At 37.0% G+C, this 21,097-nt stretch overlaps 1 long non-coding RNA gene across 1 annotated transcript; it reads right to left on the reverse strand.

Moving 5' to 3' along the window:
* Positions 1 to 11,374: 11,374 nt before the first annotated feature.
* LOC110891717 lies at positions 11,375 to 12,810 on the reverse strand. Its single transcript, XR_002565504.1, has 3 exons — positions 12,688 to 12,810; positions 11,976 to 12,063; positions 11,375 to 11,504 (listed from the first exon to the last, which is right to left on the reverse strand). It is a non-coding gene; the product is annotated as an uncharacterized LOC110891717 (long non-coding RNA).
* Positions 12,811 to 21,097: the final 8,287 nt, after the last annotated feature.

Here is a 21,097-nt window from a genome sequence, read left to right on the forward strand (position 1 = left end):
GAAATTTCCAATTAGTTGGGGATAATGTGACAACTCGAGTTTCTGACTTTCACTTTCGCATTAAATGCGCGTTGACTTTGACTGTTTAGTTGTTTGGATTATGGACTTGTAATTGTACACGTTGTGTTTTGATGAAGTGAATTGTCGTGTTGCACATATGTGATTACTTGCTGTGGTATTAAAGTTATTATTAGAATATGATTAAAACACTTAGTTTGGATCGAAACATGTTATGCCAATCGAAGGACCCCGAAAGATATCCTTCGATTCGAAGGATCAACTGCCGGTTCGAAGGATCTCGAAACATATCCTTCGAACCAAGACCATATCCTTCGACTGGAACCCAGATCCTTCGGCCCAGTCTTTCAGATGGGCTTGGCCCATTTCTGTAATACGTATAAATACGTATCAGCATGTATCGGCTGTCATTTTCTATCATATTCCCAACCCTAGAGCTCTCCAAACTGTGACGGCAAGCTAGTAACCACAGGAGACCCTTGCGACCAAACCCTCATTTCGGTTAGTAAAATCTATTTGATTCGATCGTTCGTTTATATGCGTATGTGTTCACGTGTAGTGTGTTCTTGATTGTTGATGTAACCTGAACTGATACATGCCTGAATATTATGATTTTGAATACGATTGAATATCGATATAGATTTCACATAGGGTTTGATGATGTGTTAATGTGCGTTAACCGGTTTCGTGATACGTTTAAACTAGGTTCATGCTAGACAATGATTTCTGGATGATTGCGTTATGATTAGATGTGCTAAATGATTCTGATGTTTTGGTAATGATGATGACGGCTGTACAGATGATTAGGGTTGCTGTTCCTGTGAAAACGTAACTGATTGTGAAAACGTAACTGTTGATTGATCGAAAGATGCTTGTAGTCGAAACATAGCATTGACCGAAGGATAGATATGACCGAAACATAATTAAGTTGACCGAAAGATACCTTAGGTCGAAAGATGACTGATGGTACGAAACATACCAACTAGTCCGAAAGATAACTGTGAAAACTTGTAAGTGTTGAAAGATCACTGATGTGTCGAAAGTTAACAGTGGATCGAAGGATAGTAGCAATTATAAACATCCTTCGAAGGATGGAATGTATACATGAACTATTTGACATGCCATGCTTGATGATGAATGTTTACATTTGTAATTGTGTGCACTAGCTGATGAGTAACTAGGAAATGGTACGTGTTGCGCCGATGTACAAACTGACTGTTACGTGAACATTATATTGCATGCGAATCATTGTGAACATGAACTGATTTGTTATACGTGCGTACAGTAGGACGTGATTAATTACTAGTGAGCGCATAACTTAGCATACCGAGCAAACCAAGGTGAGTTCACACTCCTACTAAGGCATGGGATTCCCGGGTCGTGGGAATGGGTTAAAGGTTTCAATTGACATAAACGTACAAACGCTTTTCCTAGACTATCACCTATCATAGTCCTCGGATGTCAGGACGGTTCCGTAGGTTGGGATAACACCTACGTGGTCGTATACTAATTCCGTAGGTTGGGATAACACCTACGTGGTTCCGTAGGTTGGATAACACCTACGTGGTCATATGCCATTACTGCCTCGGATGTCAGGCACGCACGTAAAACCTACGTGTACGCATTACTTACTTCTTCCGTAGGTTGGGATAACACCTACGTGGTCATATACTAATTACTATCCTCGATGCAAAGGATACGTGCTACGCACACCTCATACGCGCTACTGTTCTCGGACGAAGAACAGGGATAATACGAATAGTCTAGTGGTCACATAACATGGGAAGCCCCCACCTATATAACTTACTATCGGCCCAGTAGAGCCAACCTGTACTTACTGTTACGTACTTATTTACTGTGAACTCGCTCAACTATTTTGTTGATCCTTTCTTTTACATGCCTTGCAGATCGTTAGGTACTGGGAGCTTGCACTGGAGGCGCGGACGTTGTGGACTTGGATCGTGAACGTCATATGAAACCCATATGATACTTGATACACATTTACATTGGATATTTTTATATATACGCTTCCGCTAAACATTGATAACTGACTTATGTTTTGGAAACACCTTTCATATGGATTTGTTTTGAATTATATTGCAATTACTTCTACTTTATACATTGTTCTATATGATTGGTGGCTTGATCCTGGTCAGTCACGCTCCCAAGCGGTGATACTCCGCGTGTGGATTTTTGGGGGTGTGACACTTAACGCTTAGAGTTTTTAACAGGCAGATTTAAAGATTTACAAAATCCATTGTCTACGAAAGACTTATCTGATCCTGAATTAAGTAATACTCTAGCATGAGCGTTATTGATAAAGAAAGTACCTGTTGTGACATTGTCATCCTGATTAGCTTCTTGAGCATCCATTTGAGAGTTTCCAGCGTTGGTCTTCTTAGTCTCCCCAGGCTTCTTGGTTTTATTTGGGTAATTAGTTTTGATGTGCCCCATTTCATTGCAACCATAGCAGGTTGCGTCTCCCATCTTCTTGCAATCCAAGGTCTTATGCCCCTTGGACTTGCAGATTCCACAATATAAAGGCTGGGATTCAAATCTGCATTTCCCGAGGTGGTACTTCCTACAGGTTTTGCATCTGGTCTTCTTACCTAACTGCTGGTTGTCTCTCGAGTCCTTGCATTCATGGGTCTCGGGATCCACCTCTTTACAGATGACACATCCTCTGGTCTGCTCATAGAAACATTTTCCGAAGTGCTTCTTCCCGCAGGTTTTACACTCGGGTTTTGCCTCCCTTGGCTTGAACTGGCTATAGTTTGAACCAGTCTTACCCTTTTTATAATCCTTATTTGGGGTGTCATCACACTTTCGCTTATGATCCTTCAACGCACGGTCCACGGCGTTGTTTACGGTTGTATCTATCATAGCCTGTAACTCGGTGCTTGTTAAATTCAGTCTTGCATCATCATTCTGATCAACTGGATGATTGCGAGCTTCAGAGGGGTCAGCCATGAGGATGCTTTGAAGGCTACAAACCAAGTAGTAGTAATTTGATCATACAGTGAATCGTCGAACTTGATAATTGAATAGCCAAGGTGCGAATAAACCAATAGATAGTATTTAGTTTATTTGATTATGTTTTTGCCTAAGTTTTAAATAAACCATCCTTAGCGTTTTAAACGGAATATAATCCTTCATATTTATTAGACAGGGGACAAAAATCACGACTGCCAATGTCGTACCGACATTTTATAGCACAAAGGCTTGTTCCAAAGGATTTTTGATGCCACAGAGGCCTTGTCACTAGGGAAATTTTAAAACATAATCAATGATTCCTTTGGATCGGAAAATTTCATAGTTCATGGTTTTGACAAGAAGTTATGAAATAAAACTATCTTTTTCATGTATACATCCTTACCCGTAGGTATACATCCCAGATGGATGTTTAGATGTGTACATCATGTTCGACGTTTATTAGTCATGGTTCCTACTGATTATTTAGGCTAAATGAGGGGTTTGGAAGTTTCTAATATAAAGATGACAAGTGTGATTTTATCGCATCACTGTTGTCGGGAGTGTTAACACGTTTTCAGGTGTTTAACAAGGATCTGAATCTCTTTACACAGGTCTTACCATCATAGCCAGGTCTTTAATGACATTCAAGCTAGGTTATACCCTTTGAGATTCTTTTTAATATAAATACTGGCAGGAAAGGAATGATATTTATTTTATTCAGGATTTTTATTATAATTATCCTGGATTTAATTAAATTATAACTATGGCACAAAAGGCCAAATCACAAGGGCAATTATAAACCATGATTTTGTAGGATCAAGGTATTTAGGCTTGAACGTTGTTCAGTGCCTTTCTTTGACAGGAAGTTGTAGACTACGACTGTCTTTTGTCTTTTATGACAATGAATATGGCCCATGAGCGTTATATCCCTAATGGATGCTTAAATCATAAAAGAGGAAAGGATTTCGGGAGAATCTAGTATGATGATGATTTATGCGATTTTATCAAACCACGTCTGCCAGGAATGTTATCATGTTTACAGGTGTAAACAAGGATTTTGAACCTTTAGAATAGGCTCATATGAATTCACTAAAATTTATAACCTATGGTTTTTAATAACCATTTTAGTTAATTTGATAAATATATAACTGTTCAGGATCCTTATCATGAATCCTATATTATGAGTTAATAATGGCACACAAGGCCTAGTCACGTGGACAAGTTTAATTTATAACCAGGATTCTCACAGAATCGAAGTATTTCTGAATCCAAGTGCATTACCTTTTCTAGACAGTGAGTTCCAGACTTCTACTGTCTCTTAGTCCCAGAGGACGTTAATTATTACCCGTAGGCACTTCATCCTCAAAGGATGGTTATATAATTACAGGGAATTTAAATTAACCCAATTTTAAAGATGGCCTGTGTGATTTGTTCTGTATCACAATTTACCCAACATGCTAACATACTTACAGATGTTAACAAAATTTTTGGAATCTTTTAGACAGGTTCTACCATCTTGGCCATGTCTGCAATGACACGTGGCTAGGTTTTACCCCTAGATTCTCTTTAAATTTTAAACGCAGATCAATCCTAAGTTGAGATGTTAATTATGGATCTGAATCTAATTATGGAGATACCATCTTGGCCTTGTCTTCAAATGACACATGGCTAGGTCTTGTCCCTTTTTAGATTTTGCCATTTTATAATAATGGTAGATCTTATAATAGGAACGTTATTTTAAATCTAACCGTTCCATTAAAATTAAACAGGTACATGGTTGCCCTAAACGGGACTTCTAAGGAATAATGCTGTCCTTGAAGGGACTGAAAGATAAATATGTCCTTGTAAGGACTACTAAGGAAACGATCAACAGCAAAAGGAGTTTCTTCTTTATTTTGTTTCTGAATGCCTCCTCCTTGGTTGCACGTTAATCCTAGTCGCAGTACGAAGCTCGGCCTTCCCTAGGCTTCTAATGGGGAGAATTTCCATTATGGCTTCTTTGCTTGGCGACATATCAAAAATATAGAATTGAAAGCAAAAATTCTCCGAATAGAGATAAGGATATTCCTGTGTTAAGTCTAGACTCAGAAGGTCAAGGAATGTGCTATTGTGTCATTGAAATTAAACACAAAAGGCTAGTGTTTAATTCACTCAACGTTGGCTCTGACACCAACCTGTCACACCCCTATTTTCCACGTGTCACCGGTGGGCCCGGTGGGGGTACCGTGACGTAGTTGATATCGTCTTAGTCAAACAATACAATATTTAAATGCACAGCGGAAGCAAAAGATGATTATATTACAATCCGATATGAAGTAATATCCAAGTATTACAAATGGAAAGTAAAAGATCCACAGGCGGATCGCAAAATAAAATAAAACATTGTTCAACAGACTTCAGGCACCTAAGCTTGCGAGACTTTTATTTGATGCTAGGAGAAACCAGCCTATTACGCGTAGTACCTGCACTTAGTCTTTTTGAGAAAATACGTCAGTTTTCACTGGTAAATACAATTTAACTGACTCATTTTGAAAAGGTTTTAAAAATTGAATTGAATGCCCATGGCATAAAACATTTTATAACTTGGGATAATTATTTGCTTAATAATCTTAGAAAAGAATTACATATTTGTTATGCGTTCAATAGCCCGGGTCGTGCCGGGTTAAAGATTAATAGACACACCACTTAATATAATTCCGCCGCGAGACTTCTCTCGACCGACGATTATACTTTATTGAAATGCACTACGGGTGTACGCCTACACCCGTGTGCTAAGGTCGTGGCCATTCTTTGAATGATGCCAAGGATATCCGGGACATGGTCATTAAGCCCCCAAAGGCGTTAAACAAACAAAACAGCATTTTTAAACGGGTTAATTTGACAACACTTAACCACCGACTGGTTAAGGTCAATTCCCCGACCAAGCGGTATTTTATATACCGTACCCCAAGCCCGTATAAGGGAAAATAAGTTAAAAGTATTTACCTGAGCAAATTTATACAATTTATCCCAGCCGTATACCACCAAGCAAGTACAGATAGCTTTTACTGGGCTACTAAATCTGGAATGAAGGTTTTTAATAACCTATTAATTTGGCCTAAGCCTAGACCGGTTAGTTCTTAAATGAAGATTACGGTTTAAACGCACGATAAGGCGAAGACCGCTTTAGAATGTGGTTTTGACCCAACAAGCTTGCATACTTGTTTAATATGGGTAACTTAATCACATTCTGGATTTTGAGACTGAAATGATATGGTTTGACCCGTTTCGGCTTAAATGGGTAAGCTAGTTACCTACGCCGATCCGAACGCATAAAGTGCGTAACGAGTAACCATAAGAGTCAAATACAAGTTTCCTATGTTAATATGCCTTAAACATGTTGTGATATCAGAATGATACCTTCCATTATGCCCAAAACGAGTTTAAGACCATTTTATGCCCCGAAGGGTATTTTGGTCATTTTAAAAGCTATAAGAGAGTTTAAATATCATTCTGAGTTCCAGGTCTGATATAATCAGTAAATATACTTAATTTAATAGTTATAACAGTAGGGTATCATATATATGTGAAATTTATTAATTATAACCATACTATGCACCGCAGGGGCATTTTGGTAATTTCACATAGGCTTAAAAGGTCAAAACTGAAAACCTGAGTTTAAAACTTTTCCTTACTGTTAAAATATAAAAATTTACTAAATATTTCAGTAGGCATCAGCCCTTATATGTTTAAAATAGTTTCGATACATACTATGCGTTAAAAACGCTTAAAAAGGCGATTTGGAGCCATTTCCGGGTTTTGCATAGAAAGCTGATATTTTTATTATTCCAGAAGGCTCAAAATATTTTATTTATCATATTATATCAGTAGAAAAAGGTTCGGGGTCAAAAGGATTTCTAAAACTCATTTTATAGCCCAAAAGGGCAAAACCGGTAATTACCGAATCAAGCTTAGAACTCTATGTTATGCTCAACCTAAAAATAAATAAAAATCTTCAAAAATCCCAAAATATTATTTTATATCAGTGGGTAAAAAGTTTGGTATTAAAATTTGGGTTTAGATAGGATATATGCTAATTACGCCGTTTTATTAATAAAAGGCTTTCTAAATACGCTATTGAGCATAACTCCTAATCTAAATCTCAAACTGATGTCAAATTTTAGGGACAAGCTTATAATTCAGTAGTGAAGGTTTCTATCCTTTCACATTTTCAAAAATATCGTTTTAAGGTCAAAAGGGCATAACGGTCAACATTTAGGCATTTAACGGAAACATGCTTGAACTAGGATTTCTATGGAACCAAGTTGTATAACCTCAGAGGGTTATACTAATCTATAATATGGTCCTAATGGAACCCTAAGGCATATCTAAACTAAGCCAAATCGGTCAGAACTGAAAGTCAGAGCAAAAGTCAACTTTTGCGACTTTCGGTTCCGAACCGGGTATATACTTAGAATTGTCGGGTTGAACATGCTTAGACATGTTCAACTAATATTTACCAAGTTAGTAATGTGGCAAAACTGATTTTATGACTTTTAATTTAATAGTTATGCATTTTATTTAAAATTAACCCGTTTGACTTTCATTTGACCCGACAATTAAACTAAGTAAACGTGGTAATTAGGAGGTGCCCTTTTGAGGGTTAATTACCTACCTAATTACGGTCACGTGGCCACGTTCGTTGCGAACCATGACTTAGCCGTTTAAAAGTCAAAGCGTTTATCGAAAACGCTTGACTTTTGGCTTAAAACGCTAAATAATCAAACAAGCACGAAGGAACACTTACGAATGGTCCAAGGGACTGAAGGAGGTTCTCAAAAAGGCTCAATATCCTCCAGAAACTCAGAGAGTAATCAGAATTGGAATGAGGTGTGAAGTGAGCCAAGAACAAGGGGGGTATTTATAGGTTTTTGAGAACCGTTAGGATCGTTTCTCGTAAACCGTGATTCAATCTGGACCGTACAAGTATCACCCATGGTTTTGGAATACCATGGGCACCTCTAAATAGCCCATAGATTGCTTAAAAACCGTTTGCTACACAAGGAAACCCAGCTGCTGTTTTGAAAACTGGTTTTTGCAGTTCTGGTGGGTTCATGCACCCCGTGTAAGTTCCTAAGGGGTCTTACGCGCCCCGCCTGAAAGTCTGACCAGCAAACTAAGTTTCAGAAATGGCAGATTTGGTCCCTGTGAGCTTTTAAGGTTGTTTTAGGCACGTCTAAGGCCCGTTAACCTCATTTTAAGGGTCCACTAGGATGATTAAACATAGGGGCATGAAACATGCTCAAAACATGTCGGATGTCGGTTCGTTTGGCCGTACGGTCACGTTGTGCGTCGAATTACGACGAAACACGGACGGACGCTAAAAACGGTCCAAATTATGCGACGAGTGGAATTTTATCATGCCACACACTAAAATAAAATATTTTAGTGCTTACATAAATTTTTGGGTGTCCGGGGATTTTCAGAACGCGAGATATGCGCAAAAGTGCAAACTTGTGCACTTTTTGACACTTTTAGTCCCTGCATGACATAAAAGTTTATTTTTGCGCACCAAACACCTCTAATCCTATACCTAAGCTATATAAAGGATAAATAGGGTATTTTTAACTTATGAACATATTCCGGAAGGTCCGTTATCATACAATTCGACCTACATTTGCAGTTTGACGCAATTAGTCCCTTAATTGCGCAAAGTAGCGCGAAATGCCGTTTAATGATATCTAAGCCTTCCATGGCCCATAATAATCATTCCCAAGCATATATTTAAATATTAATACACTCCCGTTTGCTTAAATAGTCACCGAAGGGCGTATATTCAAAAGTTGACGCTTTAGGCCCCTCTATTGCGCAAACTTGCGCATTTCATCATTTATTAGAATTGAAGCCTCATCTAATCCATATTAGGCATCCTTGAAAGTATTATTAAACATTACGATGCTTTGGGTTCGCTAAAAGGTCATTCAGAGGTATAATTAAACATATTGACACTTTTAGCCCCTCTAACTTGCAAAGTTGCGCGTAACTTTACTTATAGGCATAAAAACCTTAGATGGCCAATAATTGGCATTCTCGAGAGTATAATAAAATACCATGAAGCCCCCGGTTGGTTAAAAGGTCACTCAGAGGTAAGAATTAACATATTGACGCTTTTAACCCTTTATTGCGCAAACTTTTAATTAATTACGCAAACGACTACACTTAATCATCAAGTGGCACATTTGTGAATATAAACATCGTAAGAAGTTATTTAAAAACTTATTTTAGGTATGCTAACACGTTCAGTCCTTTTATAATCAAAGTTTTTGATTTTTCGAAAAATTAGTCCCTAAATTTCACTGTTTAACTTCATTAGGGTTTATTACACGTGTCAATACATCATTGGACGTGATTTTACGAGGTGTTACACTTTTGAGGCCTTGTACGGTAGGAAGTGTAGAATGCCCGTTTGTTGGGCGGAAGTTGGAGATGTCCAACTGTCAGGACCAGAAATAGTTTTTGAAACGACGGACAAGATTGTCCAGATTCGTGACCGTCTGAAAGCTGCCCGAGATAGACAGAAGAGCTACGCAGATTTAAAGCGTAAACCTTTTAACTTCGAGGTAGGTGACAAGGTACTGCTTAAAGTATCACCCTGGAAGGGAGTGATGCGATTTGGTAAGAAAGGCAATTTAAGCCCGAGATACATAGGACCCTTCAAGATCATCGAACGAGTCGGATCAGTTGCCTATAAGTTAAACTTACCTGAAGAGCTCAGTGGTATTCACAATGTATTCCACATCTGCAATCTGAAGAAGTGTGTCGCTGATGATTCACTAGTCATACCACACACAAATGTACACATAGAAGAGAGCTTGAAGTTTGTAGAAAAACCTGTGTCGATCGAGGATCGACAGGTTAAGAAGCTTCGAAGGAAGCATGAACCGATTGTAAAGGTTAAATGGGATGCCCGTAGAGGTCCCGAGTATACGTGGGAGGTAGAGTCCACAATGAAAGAGAAATACCCTCAGTTGTTTCAATAAATCTCGAGGTCGAGATTTCTTTTAAGGGGGTGAGGATGTAACACCTCGAAAATTTGTGTTCAATAAATAAACGACATGTGTCACATACGACAAAAGCATTATAAACCCGGATTTAGTTAAAGATGTATGGCAGGATTTTTAAACACGTCGACATGTTAACTTATACCTCTGAACGACTTCATTATAAATCCCAAGACCCTAACATGATTAATAAACATCTAGTATACCTTTAATCCGGTGATTACTAATGATAATGGATGTCCAAATTTGCAAGAATGGATCCTATGAAAATAATGCTTAATAAAACATTCGTTTGTGAATACTATCATTGTTCAACCCAATAATATTGCAAGATAGGTAGACACAACTGATCAAGCATGGGTAAAAAGGCCTCATACTGACATTTTCCTGGCTCAAAATAATGCTATGCAAGTTGCTTGTTCAATGCATGAAAGGTTAATTTTTTTTGCTTCTGGCAAAGGCTTACGGACCGTAAAGGACCTGCCTTACGGTCCGTAAGGGGTGCCCAGCGACAGCAAGTTGGCCATTGGCTGTTATAAACGTCTAACCGACTTAGTAAGATATTTCCAGCAACATGGGCGACCCCTAACAGTTCCTAGGCACTAGGAAACACTTGTAAATGATCTGGGATCAATGATAGGCCTAGTTGTCATGATCTCAATGGATTAAGAACACTATAAAAGGCCAATGAGTTGCACCATTGTGTTCACTCATCACTTCTGCATTTCTGGAGCTTCCTGGAGCTTAAGAGCAGACCCTAAGTCTTCCTAACCGTGCATAGGACTTCAGTAAGTATGCTTGACCTTTCTTAGTTGAGTTTTTACTTAGCTTTAGCTTAAAAGTCAAACCGTCGTAATTAACGGTTGACTTAACGATTAATCATTAACGGCCCAGTGATTAGTCGAATTAAAGGTAGTTATAAGTTGGTAATCATGTGGGCTTTAAACCCTTGAAAGGGCACCCTCTGATTCCCACTCTAACTAGATTAAATGTCGGGTCAAAGTTGCTTAGAAAAAGTCAACAGAATGCTAATTTTTGAATTAACACGTAATTAGCAATGTAGAAGGCATGTAACCTATTTTATCACTCATATAACTTGGTAATAAGTATAAGAACTGGTCTAAGCTTGTTTGATCCGACAATTTTCTATTTAGACCTGGTTCTGAACCGAAAGTTTCATAACAATTCGAGGTCCAGAATAGGAGTTATGCTAAATAGCGCAATTAAGAAGCTTTTGTGTAACGCCCTAAAACGCTTTAACCTAAGATTCGCAGCGGACACTACATAACTAGAAATTTCCTTCATGATATTCTTTCTTTCATTTAAAATACATTAATCTCTTTCATAATTTAATGCAAAAACTAACATACATGACTCAATTAAGTGACTACGTATACACCCACATACAATCCGTGTCTTGACTCGATCTTCAACCGCGTACGCTTCTAGATGAAACATCCAAACATGTGTAGCCTGCAGTCACCACATTCAAACACATTATTAGCAACCGGTGACATAATACAAAAATCTTAGCACAAGCATAATAGCGCGTCAACATTTCATGCTTTTTCTTATACTAGCCCCTTCATCCATCCACTCGATTTCTCGCATCAGATTGTGGAGTCAACCTTCACATCCTTTGTTACCATGCCTATACTTCACATTAATTCTCAAGAGAAAAACGATTAGTACATTAGCTTCCATTTACATGATCATATCCTCAAATATACATAACTCATTTTATTCATTCAAGCATAATTTCATTATGTAAGTTCCCTTTCTTACCCAAACCAAATCGAATCTTTTTCTTAACCACTTCCAACCTATTCCATTAAAACTTAACTTACTACTTGCATCAATCCATATCTTCTTACATTGCATTCAACAATAATCACATATCATAAATACATTAACAACTAAAGAGTAAGTTCGGAGTGCACTTACCTTGCGCGTCCGTATTCTCGTTCGCTTACTTGATTGAGTTTCCATAGCCCGTTAGCCTCAAAAGCTCCCATCCATCTTGACATGATTCCTATATACTCATGTCATCACGTTCACATTCTTATTAGCATATATGCTCATACATATGAAAAACCATATCAAATTCACATCTAACATACGACCCACTTGAAGCATACTCCACATCATAAATTCATTTAAACAAGCATAAGGTATACTCGACATCATCCCTAGATAATCTTCACATGAACTATATCTATTTACCCATTACTTGCATACAATTTCACTTGTTGTTGTCTTTTAGACCTTTCATCAAACACTTGGTGTGCGTACTACTTCCTAAGCATAATGTACAAGTGCTTTAAGCATGTTCTTCCTTATTTCATCTTATGAACTATTACATTCAAGCAAAATCTCACAATCATAATTTCCACATCAAATTTATCTATCTTAGCCTATCATACAACACCCTATACATCACAAGATCACACTATAACATCTTCAAATTCATCATGATCATCATCTTCAAACTCATGCAATGGGTTTTATTCTAAATCACCCAATTACTTAAAATTATTCATAACACAAGTTCTATTTAGTGTTTCTATCACCTCTACATGCTTAATTTCATACAAATTCATGGATTAATCATAACCCACTTCAAACAAGATCATCAAATCTGAGTTTTAAGACATACCTTATGATCCCCTTGTGAAGGTGATCGTTAATTCATGTTCGGTTGTGAATTTGGACTTCATTCCACCCTTCAATTTGAAGATTTATCAAGAACAAGGGTTTGAACCCTTGTTCTTCTTCCTGATCGTTCCATGCACACCTTGTGTGTGTGTGTGTGTTTTCCTTTAATATAATAAATCATGTTTCCCTTTTTAACGGTTTTGGTCCCTCAAATTTCGTTTCAATTAATAATGAGACTTACACTCATTATCTTGTTACTCATATACATGTCACCACTCGGTTAAATATTCCTAGTCAGCTTTAATTTTACGGTTTCGCTTTTATCCTAAACGGTATTTTACCCGATTCCTTTATATTAACCGAGTTTAAATTATCAAACCCATTTTGGGGTGTTACAAGTCTACCCCCCTTAAAAGAGGTTTCGTCCCCGAAACCTTGCTTACTTCCACGAGACCATAACCCTTTACTTACCGGTCCTTCTATGTAACACAATTCTGAGATATACTCATACATCTTTAGATTCCAAGTTCTTGCCTCATGTTAGTTCCTTAGTGGCATCCATCACTACATATTTATTCATTCATTTCATTCAAAATACATACCATATCAAGAATGTACTCATACTTTATAAAAATGTCTCATTCATGAACCAATATAACCGTACGTCCTATCCTTAATTTCCTGAATCGAGCATAATACTTCCATATGTTCATTGATCATAACAACTCAATTATTTCTACTTTTATTCATATATCATGTTGGACGTGCCACTCTTGCTTTCGTCGCACAAATACTCATTACAATAATCCATACTGTCACATACCCTTTTTACCCATTAGTAACAGGTCAATATGCATACTTCTTCAAACTTGTAATAATACATACATTCATATGACCCGTTTACAACAAATATAATACCTTTATCTCATCTTTTAAGATTACATTCCATACATACAATGTATAGCCTATAGTTCTTGTTTCGTTATCACAACAAAACTACCATTTCATAGTCATCCATACTTGCTTGTCCTAAGGTTAACATCATTCTACGTCTATTAATGTTATATGCTACTGGGTATACTCATGTTCGCACACTCACACGTATGTTCATACATACAGGCTTTATTCCTTTGTGCACATTCAATCCCACTTAATACATACTTACATACGTTGCATACATCTATTTACAAACACCGAATACATACTTGCAACAATAACACATCTATACGTACATGTTTACATGCTTACTTATCGTTATATAATGCATCCACTCATACGTACCTTCATACATTTATTACATACATTCATACCATCCCTATCTCTCTCTACATACATACGTACATTCATGCGTATCTTCATATCTTCATACAGTCCTACTTGTATACATACATACCTCCCTACATCTCTTCAAATATACATACATTCATAGGTACCTTCATACCTTAATACATTCATACATATGGGCGTTACTGAATACTTTGAGACTGAACTAGGATTTCATTCTTTTATTGACCTCTAACTAGGTTGATTTCATTCGTCAGCAAAATGAGCTCTCATCGTGAGCATCCTTCCATAACATATTCAACACTTTAATATGATAACATATTCATATTCATAAAACCCTTACAAGGTTCATAATTGGTTCAATTCGTAACATAACATAACTTTACCCTTTCCGAGATCAACTTCGATTCCTCATGCATTCAATGTTCTCGTACTTGCATTACATTACTTTCTCAACGGGAACACGATTAATAACGTTAATACTCAAACGTATCTAAGTCATACATTTGTACATGCTTTCACACGTGCATATATTCATACATATATATATATATATATGCATACTTACATACATTCCTACACCTCTATGTACATGCATACATTCATACATACTCCTCGTACCTTCATGGACGATAATTCTTTCTTCATGCATACGTTCATACATTCATGCCTACTTCATACATATCCACATACGTTCATATGTTACTTCATCTCTACATTTACACATACACTCATGCATACATTCGTACTTACCTACATACGCATCTTCATACGTACATATATTTCCTACATCTCTACATACGTGTGTACAATCATACATATCCTCATACGTGCATACATTACTATGTAACTTCATACGTGCATATCTTTCATACATTACTTCATACTTGCATACGTTCATACATAACTCATACATACGTACGTACCTTCCTATACTAACGGGGGTTCGGGGGCAGAGCCCCTGGCTGGGGTCGAGCTGCCAGGTCAGCTTGGAAAATTTTTATTTTGGGCAAAAGTCCTTTATCAAAAATGCATCAGAACTTGATTTCGGCCAAAAAGTGCATCCCCAAAATGATTACACAATGTCATATACACATTTGCTCAAATTTGACCTCCACCGTAAATTACGGTACCTACCGTAACTTACGGTGGCAACTTTGTTTACGGTGGAAACCTCCTGTCTTACGGTGCAAACATTTATCCCCAGTACCCACCGTAAATTACGGTACCCACCGTAATTTACGGTGGAACCTGCACATCAGCAGATTTTTCCGTCGTTCTTGCATACTTAAACGCGCATAACTTTTGAACCGTTTACCCGTTTAACCTCCCGTTTCTTCCTATATGACCAAAATTTGGTCCTCTTTCATATGGACTCAAAATCCCACGCCTGGATTAAGAAAATTCTTAACTTACAAGCTTTCGGCTTAATATTCATTTAAGAGTTATTTGACCCGTTCATACACTTATCAAACAAACACGTTTGTTTGATCCCAAATTCTCATGAACCCTATAATTTTAATATTGTCTATCGTACTAGGCTCATATCACGGGTTTATATACGTTCTTAAACCCGTTTTCGCTCATATATCTATTTTGACCCGTTAAGGGTATTTAAGTCTATTTTAAGTATGGGTCACCTTTATTCGCTTCTAGCTTCATATTTTCACAATTCTTATCAATTGGCTTTCCACCACAACTACATTTGTGGTGGAGCTAACGTGGGGATCTATATAATCCGAGTTTTACCCCTCGGATCCTCCTATTACGGCAAAACCCAAAAGTTTATACCTTTAACCTTTACCCTTCTCAAAAGACTTACTCGTTCATAATACTTGTTTCCAAATAGCCCGTAAGGGTCGTTTACCCGCTTTGTCATTCGAGGGCGATTTGGTCAACAAATGCTCCGGTTCTTACGACAAAGACCTTAATACATAATTAACCAAAAGTCACACTTTATATCTACAATCTTATTTGTACATACCTGGCTTGGATCATGCGGTGACCCGTTTAATTACACTGCATTTTTACTTGCTAATTAATAGCAACGTAATTTCCTTATGTTATTCATCCTGTGAGCATAAAACTCAACAAACGTTCATTAATCATCATCATCAATTGATCATATCATCATTAATTGACCCATTTAGTCTAAACGCCCCAAACCTTTTACATTTTAAATAAAATGGTATCGATTTACCATTCGCTCATTTGGCTCATTTCGGATTTTTACCGTATGGTTATAATCTTTAAACCTTTCTTCCATACATTTAACCCATTATCGCTTACGCCATAAGGTATTCTTTAAACATTATTTTCATTCATCCATGTAACTAAATTACGGTTTTACCCTTATTACTTATCATGGCATACCCCATAACAAAATCTTTCAAAACTCATTATACCTTCATTATTCCATGACCAAATTACCATTTTACCCTTTTTACCATCAAATATGGTTTACTGCCAGTTCTAACTTGTTCCGACCCGTATCGATTCGTGTTGGAACATCTTATTTCAAATTCACCTTATCGTACTTATCACCCATAAAACAAATAAGTATTCTACGAAATGAGCGTAAACTTTACTTACCTTGCATCGAATTATACTTTTTCCGCGAACTTGATCCGTTTGTTCCTTCTTTCCATTCTTTATAAGTTTGATCCGTATTCACCTACGCATTCAAACTTTCATTCATACCTTCCATTCTTTCCTTTCCATTCATGTTTGAATTCATTCACGAATTCAAACCTTTCACTCATACTTTCCATTCTTTTCTTTCTTTCTCATGTTCAACCTGATTCTTAAAGAATCGTTGGACCCCTTTTTCCCTCCCACACGACCCCCATCCCAGTTCGTCCGGACATACACGTGGTGTCTCTCATGGTCTCACGAGCGTCCTATGCTTTTTGCACACTGGCCAGGCGTGCAATCCACATACTAGTCTCGTGCCTTCATGAGAATTAGCACTTTATATCCAGGAACCGGTCTTAAGTTCGTGCCACACTCATATGAATCCTTCGAGGATTTCACCCTCATATATAAGGGTACGCTACATACCGATACTTATCAAATTTTAAAATTTGTGTACCTGGGGTCCATTTTCCTGACATATCACACGCTTTAGCCTTCGTACTAACTCGCAACTACAGAACGTCCTCATTTTCCAACAAGCTCACCTTTCAATATACATCATTGTTAGTAACCTCTCACATACATACTTATATTAAATCTTACCTTTCGGTCTTGATCGAGTCTCGGATTGTACAGGTCATTAGTCACAAGAGCACACGGGTTTGAGTTCAAGTACTCACTTATTTGTACTTGATTTCACTCAAACCGAGGCTCTGATACCAACTTGTAACGCCCTAAAACGCTTTAACCTAAGATTCGCAGCGGACACTACATAACTAGAAATTTCCTTCATGATATTCTTTCTTTCATTTAAAATACATTAATCTCTTTCATAATTTAATGCAAAAACTAGCATACATGACTCAATTAAGTGACTACGTATACACCCACATACAATCCGTGTCTTGACTCGATCTTCAACCGCGTACGCTTCTAGATGAAACATCCAAACATGTGTAGGCTGCAGTCACCACATTCAAACACATTATTAGCAACCGGTGACATAATACAAAAATCTTAGCACAAGCATAATAGCGCGTCAACATTTCATGCTTTTTCTTATACTAGCCCCTTCATCCATCCACTCGATTTCTCGCATCAGATTGTGGAGTCAACCTTCACATCCTTTGTTACCATGCCTATACTTCACATTAATTCTCAAGAGAAAAACGATTAGTACATTAGCTTCCATTTACATGATCATATCCTCAAATATACATAACTCATTTTATTCATTCAAGCATAATTTCATTATGTAAGTTCCCTTTCTTACCCAAACCAAATCGAATCTTTTTCTTAACCACTTCCAACCTATTCCATTAAAACTTAACTTACTACTTGCATCAATCCATATCTTCTTACATTGCATTCAACAATAATCACATATCATAAATACATTAACAACTAAAGAGTAAGTTCGGAGTGCACTTACCTTGCGCGTCCGTATTCTCGTTCGCTTACTTGATTGAGTTTCCATAGCCCGTTAGCCTCAAAAGCTCCCATCCATCTTGACATGATTCCTATATACTCATGTCATCACGTTCACATTCTTATTAGCATATATGCTCATACATATGAAAAACCATATCAAATTCACATCTAACATACGACCCACTTGAAGCATACTCCACATCATAAATTCATTTAAACAAGCATAAGGTATACTCGACATCATCCCTAGATAATCTTCACATGAACTATATCTATTTACCCATTACTTGCATACAATTTCACTTGTTGTTGTCTTTTAGACCTTTCATCAAACACTTGGTGTGCGTACTACTTCCTAAGCATAATGTACAAGTGCTTTAAGCATGTTCTTCCTTATTTCATCTTATGAACTATTACATTCAAGCAAAATCTCACAATCATAATTTCCACATCAAATTTATCTATCTTAGCCTATCATACAACACCCTATACATCACAAGATCACACTATAACATCTTCAAATTCATCATGATCATCATCTTCAAACTCATGCAATGGGTTTTATTCTAAATAACCCAATTACTTAAAATTATTCATAACACAAGTTCTATTTAGTGTTTCTATCACCTCTACATGCTTAATTTCATACAAATTCATGGATTAATCATAACCCACTTCAAACAAGATCATCAAATCTGAGTTTTAAGACATACCTTTGATCCCCTTGTGAAGGTGATCGTTAATTCATGTTCGGTTGTGAATTTGGACTTCATTCCACCCTTCAATTTGAAGATTTATCAAGAACAAGGGTTTGAACCCTTGTTCTTCTTCCTGATCGTTCCACGCACACCTTGTGTGTGTGTGTGTTTTCCTTTAATATAATAAATCATGTTTCCCTTTTTAACGGTTTTGGTCCCTCAAATTTCGTTTCAATTAATAATGAGACTTACACTCATTATCTTGTTACTCATATACATGTCACCACTCGGTTAAATATTCCTAGTCAGCTTTAATTTTACGGTTTCGCTTTTATCCTAAACGGTATTTTACCCGATTCCTATATATTAACCGAGTTTAAATTATCAAACCCATTTTGGGGTGTTACATTTTGTTAATTAAACGGCCCACTTAGCATAAAGCCTATCTAAAACCCAATTTTGACACCAAACCTTTTACACACTTATGTAATATAATATTTTGAGATTTTTAAAGATTTTTAATCATTTTTAACCTGCTCATAACCTAAGGTTATTGCGTTGATTCGGTAAATACCGATTATACCCTTTTCGGACATAAAATGAGTTCTACATAGTATTTTGACACAAATCCAATTGCTACTGATTTTATATAATAAATAAAGTATTTTGAACTATGTAACCTGATCAGAAAACTCAGATTTCCTATTTAACCCAGAAATCGCTTAAAATGGCTTTTTACGCGTATTAAACGCATAGTTTGACTTTAAAACCATTTTGTCATATAAAGACTTATTACCTACTAATGTAATTTGTTAAAGTAAGTGGTATTACTGATTACTTCAGAACCGAACACCAGAATTATAAATAAACTCTTTTATAACCTTTGAAATGACCAAAATACCCATACGAGGCTTATATTGAGATTAAACTTGTTTTGGGCATAATGGAAGGTATCCTACTGATATCACAACATATTTAGAGTATATTAACTTAGGAAACCTGTAAGTGACTCTTACGGTTACCCGTTACGCCTCTCGCGCGTTCGGTTCGGTTTATATAACTAGTTTACATAAATTAGCCGAAACGGGTCAAACCTTATCGTTTCTATCTCAAAATCCAGAAGGTGTTTATTTTACCCATATTATACAAGTCTTTAAACTTGTCGGGACTAAAACACATTCTATTCCGGTCTTCGCCTAATCGTGCGTTCGAACCGTATCTTTCGTTAAAACTAACCGGTCTAAGTTTAGGCTTAATTAAAGACCCGTTAGGATTCTAATAGGTTATTATAAACCTTCGTTCCAGAATAGGAGACCCGGTAAAAGCTACTTGCAATTGCTGTTTGTGAAATATACTTTGCAAAGGTAAATACTTTTAACTTATTTCCCTATACGGGCTTGGGGTACGGTACATAAAATACCGCTTGGTCCAGCATTGAATCTTTAATCGAATAGAGGTTAAATCATTGATATGCTTTCTTTTAAAATGTTTTGTTTGCTTAAAGCCTTTGGGGGGTTAATGACCATGTCCCGGATATCCCTGGCATCATCTTACGAGATGGCCACGACCTGAGCGCGGGGTGTAGGCGTACACCCGTCAGTGCATAAATGAATACATAAATAATGTGGTGTGTCTATTGATCTTCAATCCGGACTACGGTACGGGCTACTGAACGCATAAGAAACATGTAATTCGTTTACAAGTATTATATTAAAATAATTATCCCAAGTTATAAAAGTTTGTGCCACGTGCATTCAAATCAATTTTAGTAAACCTTTTTCAAAAGTGTCGGTTGAATGTATTTACCAGTGTAAACTGATGTATTTTCCCAAAAAGGTTAAGTGCAGGTACTATGCGAACTAGGCTGCCTTTCTCCTAGCGTCCACAATAAGTCTCGCAAGCTTGGATGTCAACTGTTGAACAATAATTCCTATTTATTTTTGATCCCCCTGTGGATTATTTTCGACTGTTTGTGATACATGATCAAAATCGTTTACCCAAGTGAACTAAATAACACCACGGTATGTAAGATGATGAAAACACTTATATATAAGAAGTACCAGCGGCGTATCTACCATGCCTTCATCACATTACACTCGTCCCGTTATCTAAACACTAACCAAAAACCAATCGTTTACCCAAATCGTTTAACTCGTTAAAATCGTTTCAAAATCGTTAACTCGTTTAAATTTGTGAAAAACTATTTATGGTCGTCTCGCTAACAACATTCAAACCTTCGTGACTCGATCACCTCGCTTCTCGCTTCTCGAATTAACAAACCACCAAAGGGTAAGTTAACAAACATCGGATTCAGTCGTTACCCACAACCCCCACACATAACCATGGGTGCAGTAAAATAACGGG

Source organism: Helianthus annuus, chromosome 1 (assembly GCF_002127325.2).
Source record: "Helianthus annuus cultivar XRQ/B chromosome 1, HanXRQr2.0-SUNRISE, whole genome shotgun sequence".
NCBI classification, from domain to species: Eukaryota; Viridiplantae; Streptophyta; class Magnoliopsida; order Asterales; family Asteraceae; genus Helianthus; species Helianthus annuus.